The 9,538-nt window shown below is 38.9% G+C and overlaps 1 long non-coding RNA gene across 1 annotated transcript; it reads right to left on the bottom strand.

The window, feature by feature from the left end:
* Window positions 1–214: 214 nt before the first annotated feature.
* Window positions 215–7,671, bottom strand: LOC112989174 (uncharacterized). The gene is made up of 3 exons (XR_003260749.2): window positions 7,313–7,671; window positions 1,796–1,888; window positions 215–1,677 (listed from the first exon to the last, which is right to left on the bottom strand). It is a non-coding gene; the product is annotated as an uncharacterized LOC112989174 (long non-coding RNA).
* Between the last annotated feature and the right edge of the window lie 1,867 nt (window positions 7,672–9,538).

Raw genomic sequence — 9,538 nt, 5'->3', positions numbered from 1 at the left:
CACTTCCTTGCTGGAAGAGGAGCCCATTGAGCCTTGCTGATGTGTTGCTGGTGCCACCTGGCAGACGGGTTCCTGAAGCACTGCCCAGAGCATGGTCCTCCAGGACCCAGGATGTGGCAGATGAAAGTTCCTGGCATTGCAGCGGAAAGGCTGACGTATGACCAACAACTGATCAGCGTTTCTGCAGCTGACAGCCCACCATGCATTCCCCAGCTCCCTACCGCTTCTGTGATTAGTACAGAAAGAGGCAGGCGGCACACCCAGCACAAAATGGAAACAACATTGTGCTTCATTTATTAACCAGAAATGGAGTGTAAGGGAAGAATTACAGAGACCAAGCACACAGCGTGAAGCTCCACACTGTAGCAACAACAGAGCACTGCAGAGACTCCGCCTGCAATGCTGCATGTGCTCCACATAACAAAAACAAAAAACACCCTGGCTCAAAAAATACATTACTTTGTACAATATTTGCACCAGCTGGAAAACATCAAGCATGAAAGATACGTTCTCTGGCTGTGAGAGAGTCATCTCAGGTCTCTGAGACAGCAAGACCTCCTTTCTGCGTCTATGTTTGTAGTATTGCACCCAGCAATGAGCAGACACATAATGGATCCTCTCCTTGTTAATTAATACTTGTTGTGCACTTCCTTGTCCAGTGTAGTCAGTGCTTTTTTCTGCTCATAGTTGAATAGTTTTAATATATGTATGCACGATGTGATTTTTGGGAGGATTTGTTATTATCCATTCTCAAGGAAGAGCCCTCAAGTAGTGCATGCTGGTAGGAGAGTGAACTTTCAAGTAGGTTGTATTTACCTGCATGGATGTTTTTGTGGGCTATATGAGACTTTGTATGCACAAATATATCATTATTTTCTTGTTTTTATTGTTTTTTCTTTAAAAAAAGTTTGAGGTGTTACTTAGAGGTATTGGAAATATACGTAGATATCATGGTTTATTCTCACTGACAGGAAGAGAGCATAGGAAGGAGATGGGGAATACCTTTGTCCTAGGATTATTACCAATCTGTCATGGATTTTCTGTGTCACCTTAAAGAACTGCCTCATCGGTAATCAGTTTTTCAAGTTGGGAGAAGTATTCAGATGATCCTAAACTCAGTTCTTTTACAATGAAAAGGTATGTTAATATTGTTAAATGGAAAATGCTGTAAGAGAATACAGTCTTACTGAAAACAAAAAATTCACAGTATCATAGTCAGAACCAGCTTTGTGTCACCTCTGTGGATTTGCTGGTATGTTGTATATCTTTCTCCCATCTTTTAATGCTTTTTCATCTATTCTGAGATTATGATGCTCTTCAGGAGCTGGATTCTATTTTGTTTGTCCTGCAAAGCAATTAAGACAATTGTGGACAACAACAAAGCAGTGAAAAATCTGGGGTGAAACTGAACCTATTCCAGATGTGCACAGACAACTGCATTCTTGTCACCTCATGTCTGCTCCTCACTTTTTTCAGTTTTCCTCCACATTCCCCTTACCAGGTACTTGGCACACCCTGATGAGAAAGAATATTTCTGTGTACCCCACATCTAACAGACCTCGAGTGGGATGTTTAGGTGTTATACCATACAGTGCAGCACTGTGCAGAGCTGGCTTGGATCCCAGGAGAAGTATATCTGCATCATCGTTTATCTCCAAAATATTTGTATGTATCACGCTGGTGAAAGAAGATCAATGAAAACGTAAATGAATACTTGCAAAAAAAAGCATTATATTGTTTATACAGATATAAATGTTGTGCCCAGAAACTTACAAAAGGAAAGTTTGTCATATACCTGCATAGAATTCTGATTTAAGGAGCCTCCATGATTATTCTCTGCCAATATAGCACAGCAGTCTGCAATCCATATTCATCCCCAGATTTCTTTCTATCGGTGAAACAAGAAGGTGATAAGCGTTTACCTTAAATAAATGACGGACTAATAATATTTATCTTGTGTCAGTCCATCTGCCCAAGCAAGGAATATATTGTGGCCTCTACCCAAATACTGTAATTATGGTGGACAGAACTTCTATTGCTGATATTTTTGTAATCAACTTGAAGGTTTAAATTATCAGTGGTTCAAAAAATTACTACTTGACCCTGACAGAGAGCAACTTTTCACTAGACAGTGTATTTTAAAACACAATTGAACTGCAAATATTAGACATTGAATCATGTATGGAATGCAAATATATAAGATAAACTGATACCTAATTCTTGTAAAATTATTTTTCTAAAACTATAATATAACCACCTACCAATGAGAAGAAATGGTTTGCACTTTTTCTCTAATATGAAACCTTTCCTTTTCTATTTTTGATGAATATTAACATTCTGGCTCTTTATCTGAACTGTTTATAACCCATAATTATTGTTTTTACAGTAGTTGCCCATTGATGGTAATGAAATTACAGCCAAAGCTCAGGATAATTTAAGAAATAAGTCTGAAAGAATTAGCCATGGAATTGGTATGAAAAATGCATGATCCTGTCCCTGGACTAACATTTATTCTGGTGGTGTTGGCCAGTAAAGGATTTGTGTTAACTTAAAGCAATTTGGCAGCGTGTTACTTTTCCAGATAATGCCATTTTGTCTGTAATCCAAAATCTAAACCTTTGATTTCTTAAGAGAAAGAAAGAGAACAATCTTTTGCCTTTGTGATCACTGAGATAACCTTCAAAACAACAGTGAACCATAAACAATGCAGTGATGTTTGTCCCAGCAAGAAACAATAGCTGAGAGTCATTACTTGCTTCTAATCTTTCATTAGGTAACTCAATATACTAATTTCAATGTCTTCAAAGGAACTAAAATGAAAACACGTTACTATTCATCTTAGGATAGCTTCACTTACTTCCCCAAAAGGAAAAAAAGCATGCAGATATCTGCACGAAATATTTGTTTTGCTGATTGACCTTTACCAAGAGGTCCCCCTGTTCCCGGCTCAAGTCAGGGCAGGGGCTCACTGCTTGGGGAGCAGGGACCACGGCTGGGTCGGCTCCCTTACCGCGGGGTGCCACGTGGCCGTGGCGTGCAGAAGAGCAGCAATTACAACGCCCTGGGATTTGTTATGAAGCTGCTTGAAATAAAACACAAGCAAATAAAACCCAAAGCAGGCTGCAGGAGGGCTCTGCTGCGATCCCAGTGCCAGGCACGGTCTGCTCCCCGGGAACTGCCGCGCTGCCCGGGAACGTGGCCAGTCTCTGAGGCCGGCACTGTTCTCGCTCCTGGGGCACTTAAATCATCGCGGGCACATGCTAAACTCCAGGAAGATGCAACCCACATCTTCTAAGAGGCAAGAGCTTCTCGGCGCTCATCTTCAGGGCCTGGCAAAGCCTAGCTGTGCATGCTAGGACATGCATTATTAAGGGCATGACGCAGATAAGAAACAGGGATTCAAGCACCAGCTAATTCTGACAAAACATCCACAATCCGACGTGAGATTACTGGGTTCTTACTAAAAATCTTAGGGAAAATAGAGAAGCTCTTTGCCACTTACAAGAGCTGCCTAATTAATGTATGTTTTACCTCTGCCAAATTTTATATTCTGCTGTTCAATTATGTAAATAGAGCAGCATTTTGCACTATGATTAATAGGCCCTTAAACAAGAAGTTTTTTCTGCTTGAGATAACACTGTGAGGAGTCATTCTTGGGTTTGGGGTTTTTTTTGTTTTTCTTTTCAACTAGCTATTTCTTCTCCAAATTATCTCCTCCTTCTTAGCTTCAGAAATGATTCTGACATTATTCAAGATGGTATCTCCTACTAATTATGCCTTGTATGGCTATGCATTTCATTCAAAGCCATGTTTGATATTTATCACAGTAATCTCTCATTACGAGCGGAAACTTCATTTACTGCATACAATATGAATGGGAGTAATTTCCAAATAGGAGAGTCTTGATTTCAGAAGGAGTTAGACGAGAAAAGAATCGCATTGATTTTTAGTTAGCATTTGACATTACTGAAGAAAACATTAATATCTTTGAAAGGAGAGCTAGAAAGTTGTATCTGAGAATTTAAATGGTAGATATTAAACAAACCCAAGCAAAATGGAGAGTCATATTTTAATACAAGCCTGACTCTCAAGAGGTTAAAAGAGCTTAAGTACAGGTCAGCTTAGCAACCATATGATGATCAACCTAAGGGCTTTTTTATTCTCAGGAAGTAGCATGATTAGACTTTCCTGGAATCCTTTAAGGAAACAACTTTCCATGGAAAAATGTAGCTTTGTAAAAGCAAGTATTTTGTTTAAGCATGACAACTGGAAAAATTTTGATATTTTAATTATTTCAAAACATAACATAATATGGTAATCAAAATGTTTATGTTGCTTTTATCCAATTCTTATTTAAAGTGGTAAGTGCTTTTTTGTTTTTTTTTTTAATATCCTTCTTTGCCAGGAACAATTTTTCCAGGATACTACAACCAGACACCACTATACTACTAAGTGAAGCATCTTATTCTGTTTTCTTCTTCAAAGCATCTTATGTTTGTTGAAACAAAACACCACAAAATCTTGAAGAAAAATAACTCTTTATAGAACTTCTAAAAGGAAAAAAAAGACCTTCTTGACAAGCCAGTAGAAGTTTTAGTGGTAGCATATAATCTATTACTTTGTACTCTATTCAGTAACTACATAAAATTCTCTCTGTAAAAGCAGAACTTGTTTTAAAATGAAAGTCTATTCAAATGTATGTACTTTAATTGTATAATATCAGTTATTATACCCATTTTATGGCATGTCAATAATGCAGGATTTTAGACTAATCTGTATTTTAGAATAAACTTTCACATAAAAACTTCCACGTTTGGCATCTCAAGGGAGACCCCTCCAGTTTGAAAGGCTGAATCCAACGTGAAGATAAAGACCCACTGCCTAAAAGAAAGGTTTAGTTTTTCTTGTTTCCACAGCCTTGCTCCCCACTACCTTTTAAGTTTTTCCTCTTGACTGTACACTCCCTTTTCTCAGATTCATGTCCAAAAATTTCAGCAACAATTTTTTTAAAAGACTTGTTTTAAGTTTATCCACCAAAAATGTAAGGTTCTAAGAGACAGAGTAGAATCTAAAATCACACACCAATATTTTGAAATTCATCTGAAAAAGGCTTTTATTGACTTAGTGATGTGAAAAACTCAAAAAGCTCAGATTCTTGGTTCAGGCAAGTGCTCAATAGTTTGGTTTCTGATATGAACCTCTTGGGTCTCCAAATCTCATGAGAAGAGGCCTTTTAATAAATTTTCTGGTACTTTTTTTTCCCAATAAGGCCTTCAGTGCTAAAGGGCATGCACATGGTATTTTCCAGTCTGGGCAAGTAAGTGCAACACTGAAAGAAATCAAAAGAAAAAGAAATTGATGCAACTTCCCTCCCAAAAGGTACAGGATTTAAGCATGGGGTCAGTTTCTGATTTCAAAAAGACTAATTAAAATGCCAGTTATAGCAAGCAGCATGACTTAATTTTTGCAATAGATATATGCTATTTTCTCCATAAATAAACTTGTGTAATGGGATAGGGATGAAATCTGCTCATAAATATCCTTGGCCAGCTCATGTTCATCTTACTCAGGTGAGTAGTTACACTGAACTCAACACTGAGTAGAGGCTGCATGATTTGGCCCACAAGCAGGGACCTGCTAAAGGACATCAAAACTCTTCTAAAGGTCCAGGCCTAAACGATAAGAAGTTCTTCAGGGATGTTCCTAAACATAGAAAATCCTCTGGAGGGATGCTAAAAAGATCTTCAGAGAGACATCCCTACAACAAGAAGAACTGGGAGAAGAACCTCTCAGGACTGGGAAGTCTTCAAAGGCGACCCCTATTAACAAGAAACTTCAAACGTGGGATGTGACATGACGTGAAAATCCTCCCACTGATGTTGGATTCTTTAAAGATAGAATCCCCTGAAGCGAAATGGAGCCTTTGAAGTGGCAGTATCAGCATCAACTTTTGAATGTATAAAGGTGCGGCACAGAATGGGACTAGTGCATCAGTGTTACAGAGCTCAGGGTGACGTGATCCTGCTTGCTGGAGACCAATAAGCCTAAGGCCAGTCAGAAGGACAAACTAAGAGAAATATCATTCAGCTGACCTTAAAAGACCTCTCTGATCTCTCCCAGTTAATCATCCTAATGCTGAAAGGAAACCGTTACAGAGTTCAAAACAGGGGTGAATAGTTAAAAGGAGTTGCCCCCAAACAACTGTATTAGCATATGGTATTATTCTAGACAAGGTGGGGAAAGAAAGTTAGCCCTTCTATTTTTCTTTCATTTGCATAAATGTAAGGCATGGAATTGATTGAAACACTCGTTAATGTTTCTCTTTTTATTCAGAGAGATTTGAATATATGATCCTGAGCTCCTTGAACTTGATTAAACAGCATACATCATGGCTGGAAGACTATTTCTCAAAAACCAGTCCCACAACAAGTTAATACCCTTTCAAAATCTGAGTTGCAAAGAAAACACAGTGTTTGCTGATGTTCACACAATGGAATGCAAAGTTGTTGTCTTAATTTAAAACTGTAAAAACGTAAAAGCTTAACTAAGGTTCTCTGTCATCTTTCTTTCTTTAAATAGAAATGACCAGAAGAAAAAAGAAGAATTTTCCAGCTAAGTCTACATTTTAAAGTAAGACGAGAAAAACTTTTGGCTTGGGGAGTGATTATTTTACTAGAATAATTAAATTACTAAGGCCCAAGTACGGATGAAATTGTGCAGCTCCAAAGGTGAACTACCTTAATACAGAAGAAGGGACTAGAAAATACAAACAAACTCTTAGAAGGGCTGTCCTGAACCACTTAATCACCTCTCCTATTATAAGCAATCATATAATGATTCTTTGCAGAAATGCAATAATTTATAATTATTTGGATAACACTGTATAAATACAAAATGATTCAGTAGTTGACCCTGTCTGAATGCTGTTTCAGAAATTTACTCCCCTAGTGATCAGAAATCTTACTTTGCAGGCAGACAGTTTTTGTTTATATCTATGTCCTCCTAAGACATTGTTCTTTCACTGAAATAAGTCTTTCCACTCTATCCCACACCCACAATTTCCTCTTTTCAAAGCAGATAGGAGCAGTAACTTTTCAAAGACAATAACACAAGATTTTTGGAAAATGGGTATCATAATGTAACCACATTGGCTGAAATCTTCAGGATATTGGCATGTAAAACTTCATCCTGAATAATCTGGCAAAGTTATCAACAACTGAAAACACGGTCTTACAACAGGAATCATTAGGGAACAAAATAATAGCAGACACTACAGCCTTGTCCATGGTAACTTGGACATAAGGATACTCACAGCTATGAATTCCTCTGTTCATCTTCTCTTCTGGACAGATCTGAAGCAACTCCAGTTTAAAAGGCATTCAAACGTCTTAGCACATTGTTGTGCCCATGCTAGCAACTGTGGCTATACTGCTAAGCAAAAGTGTCACAGCCAAGGCACAGCTGAATTCTGAAGGACTGATCAGCACCTTCATTGCTTCAAGAGGGCTTAAGCTAGGCATCTCCCAAGTAGACTGGCCACATCCCCACTGCAAAGCATTTGGCCCTGAATCTCATCTGGGTCTGTGTTGCCTCTCTGGCTCTAGCAGAGACCTAATACTTTGCATGCTTTTTCTATGAAAACTGTCTCAGATAACATCTATGTGGGGTACGTAGCAGTCCTCCAGAGCAGTGTTTGGAGCACAAAATCAAGGATGTGCATGACATGCCTCTGGCATGGGACACATCCGGGAGTGCTGACATAGTGTTGCAGGCTGCCAAGAGTCAAACTTGGAGCAGTCTTCGCTTTGGTGATGGTTAGCTGAAGCAGTCCCCAGAACAGAGACAAGGAATGAAAAAGCAACTGGGGTTCAGTGTTTACAGTCACTTTCTGGCACTCTGTATTTCAGCAGTGTAGCCATAACCAGTATAATATTGATGTGCCCTAGGTTGAATCATAACAGCATTGATACAGCTTCTTAGTACAGTTATGAATCTGGAAAATTTTAACCAAGGATGTCTAAAAATTGTCTGCTTGATTCAACTCAAAAGTTCATCTCTTTTCTAATAAATGTTTTCACTCCTTGAAGTGCATACAGCAAAACTAAACACTTCATAAAAGAGATTCCTTCAGATTTTCAGTGTACCCTGTTTCTCATATTTCCAACATCAGTGATTATCTGAACAGTACAAAACAACCTGTTTTTGCAAACCCCTACTTAACCCAACAAAAGGCCAAGTTCCCCATGAGAAGGATTCTTACAGTAATTCCTGTTGCACTGCAGAATATAAATAGAAGTGTGCAGCAAACATACGTATCTCTTAGTAGCATCTGGGAAAACTGAAGAGGGGAAATGTGCATATTATCCTTCAGGATCTAACCAGATTCTGGTGTACCCGCAGTCAGGCTTGTAGAGGGTGAAAAGCTGCAGAGTTCTTCAAAGCATGGGCAAAAAAAGGGATTTTGCATGTGTGCATTTGAAGCCAGTCCCATGCAAAAACAGAGAAACAATTTCTTTATTAAATTATGGAGTTTACAACCTGCATTTACAAAACAAAAACAAAAAGCCACATAGCCTTCCCTGCTCCGCAAAAGCTGCTTAGCATGCCAGAAGGATTTTAAAAACCTGCTTTAGTTCTCCCTGTATTAGGACCTTGTCCTTCAAGCAACCTTGAGCTGGCACAGAGCTCATTTGCTTCAGCACTGCTGCACAGAGGGTTCCACCCATGCAGAGCCGGCTGTAAGACCAGGGGAGTTAGCAGGTTCCTGTTTACATCCTGCAACCTCATTTACCTTGTACAAAATGAGCCTGGCGAGTTCATCTGTGTCTGTCCTCCCTGTGCACGTGGTAGTAACATTTGGCTGTGCTTACTGTGAGGGGAACACTTAAGTCAAAAAACTCTTTTCACTAGAATGTCTAAAGAAAAAAAAAGACCTCTGGAGATATATCCAACAGAACCGCTGCAAAGCTTAACTGCTGGGCTTGAATGTACCTGATTTAAATATTCACCTTAACTGTCAATGGCAGATCTGCAAGATGGATCCTCATGCAAGCCCAAGTATTATCCTGTGTTTTCTTCAACCTGACGGGATGGTAAAAGGGCTTCTACAACAAATCTCCAGTGCCCCTTAAATAGGCACAGGTTTGTCAGAACCACAACACCAGGCTAAAAAACAGGCTTGATAATTGCAACCTACAGCAAGAGCAGCAGCCTTAGTCCCATTTTTACAGGAAACTGTTGCTTCTGAAACACAAAACAATACTTTCTGCCTTCTGATAAAAAATGATGTTTGTTGTTGCCTTCCTGAGCAGTCCTTTATATTAATACAATCATTCATAGGTCAGATTATGACATACTTACCTAAAATAAAAGCTCTTCACAAGCAGTCCCACTGAAGACTGATAAAGGCCTTCAGAAACTGCAGTCATGAGATTGAGCTCCTCTTCCTTTACCTTGCCTCCTTCCTTTCTTCTCCTGCTAACAACAGAGAATTTGGTCTTTTTCACCTCTCTATAATCACTCTTTTACATCCTTTTCT

The sequence above is a fragment of the Dromaius novaehollandiae genome, chromosome 2 (genome assembly GCF_036370855.1).
Source record: "Dromaius novaehollandiae isolate bDroNov1 chromosome 2, bDroNov1.hap1, whole genome shotgun sequence".
In the NCBI taxonomy this organism is placed as follows: Eukaryota; Metazoa; Chordata; class Aves; order Casuariiformes; family Dromaiidae; genus Dromaius; species Dromaius novaehollandiae.
Note: the sequence above shows the minus strand (reverse complement) of the source record. Positions and strands in the feature narration are given on the sequence as shown.